Genomic DNA, 1,771 nt, shown 5'->3' with positions numbered 1-1,771 from the left:
TACTTAAATTTCCAGAGTGTGTTGAAACTTGGTACTGATATGAATAGAAGAGAAAGGAAATGAAAGAAAATATAGGAGTTTAATTTAACAGAGGGTATAGTTAGTATTTAGAGTAAAGTATGGGATTTAATTAAAGAAAGTGATAAATGAGGATTTGGAAGTGGGTGAGGTGTGTTGTATTATGAAAGTGGAAAGATGTGAACGTTCTAACCATTCCTCTTTCTTTAGCTGTGTCCAGCTCTCACTCTTGGCGCGTATCTTCACTTGTTTCTACACACTTAATTTCAAGTCAACTTATTTAGCTTCTTTTTCTTTTAAGTATTTAACCCACATGCAAATTATTTTCCAACTCTTTGACAAACTACACCAACTTGTTATTGTTTGTGAGGGCCACCTTAATTGAATAGATAATATGGTGTTTTTTTTTTTTGTATTTACTCACCGACAAGGAAGTTACAACATGAATGTAATTAAGTTAATAATTCAAGTAGCTAGCTAGTTTCTGTCTTTCAGAGTCATCGAATTTGTTCTTTGTTTAGGTTAAAGAGGAATAATCCTACGTTTTAAAATAAATGTTATATATATATATACCCCAATGCAAATTATATGATTGATAATGGTGGGTCTTTTAGCTAAAGGAGTGAGTTGTATTCATTTTTCAATTATGTATATAGATTGATTGACTAGTCGGTACAGCTAGATCATTTTTCATTATTCTTCATTCAAATTTCAGCTACTACATTACTTCATACATAGTTATATACTACTATTATATATTTCTATAAGAAAATAATGTTTGTAACTTTTCTCAAGTATTTTTATAATCTATAAAGTACGAAAGAAATATATACAAAGTTAGAATATATAATATTTCCTTTCTATAAACAATGAAAGAAAATTGTTGTTCTTGCCAAAAAAAAAAAGGTTTCATGTGAAATGAAGGTTAGTAATATATGAAGCTAATTCAAAACGGAGATTTGAAGAAACTAAATAAATGTGGATTTAATTTGTCATTGTACTCCAAAAATTAATTATGAATGTTAGGTCAAAAATTAGCTGGCATCCCAATATAATGCATAGAGAAAATGTAGTACCTAACCGAGTATAGTACCTATGACAGATTTATTTTATTTATATTAAGCATATTAAGTATAATTAATGAAAAGAAACAAAAATCTCACTTGTAGTTGTAAGTAACTAGTAAATAATTAATTAGGGCGTACTACTCTGGTTGATTCTTTCTCTCCTGTTGAAGTAAACCTTAAAACTTTTTTTGAGGGCCATCGCCGTCGCCTCAATCTAAGTTGCGGTGGCCCTTCGATGCTCCTATCTCTCCTTATTTCTTTTTCTCTGTTCCTGTCTACTTAATTTTTCTCCCTTTTTGTCTCTTCTGTCACCCCTTCTTCTTCTTCTTTTCTCCTTCTTTTCTGTTTTTAGTTTTTATTCACCTTCACCCATTCTATTCTGTCACCTCTTTAACTTCTCCTCTCTATTCTCTTTGCTTTCTTTTTTTTGCTTTAATTTCTATTTCTGCTGCTCTTTTAGAGATCTAGATTTGAGATCCAGATCTAGATCTAAAATAATTTCCTTCAGACTTGAGCTTAATTCTGTGTTTCTGATTGTATAACTCATATGTGGTGTTTTTCCTCTTGTTTGTGGTGACGTTTTGGTTCCCGTTATAGTTGCTGGTAGTGTTCTGATGATGCAGATCATTTCAAATCTTGAAGAAAAATTCAATGAAGAAATGGTTTCGTTTACAGAAAAACTTTCA

The 1,771-nt window shown here is 30.7% G+C and overlaps 1 protein-coding gene across 1 annotated transcript in view; it reads right to left on the bottom strand.

Moving 5' to 3' along the window:
* LOC107461516 (NDR1/HIN1-like protein 6) overlaps positions 1 to 148 on the bottom strand; it is a gene marked incomplete in the record, with an annotated part of 1,045 nt that extends 897 nt beyond the window's left edge. Inside the window, 1 exon segment of the mRNA XM_016080037.3 lies at positions 1 to 148.
* Between the last annotated feature and the right edge of the window lie 1,623 nt (positions 149 to 1,771).

The sequence above is a fragment of the Arachis duranensis genome, chromosome 8, assembly GCF_000817695.3.
Source record: "Arachis duranensis cultivar V14167 chromosome 8, aradu.V14167.gnm2.J7QH, whole genome shotgun sequence".
In the NCBI taxonomy this organism is placed as follows: domain Eukaryota; kingdom Viridiplantae; phylum Streptophyta; class Magnoliopsida; order Fabales; family Fabaceae; genus Arachis; species Arachis duranensis.
This window is presented reverse-complemented; position numbering and strand designations above follow the sequence as displayed.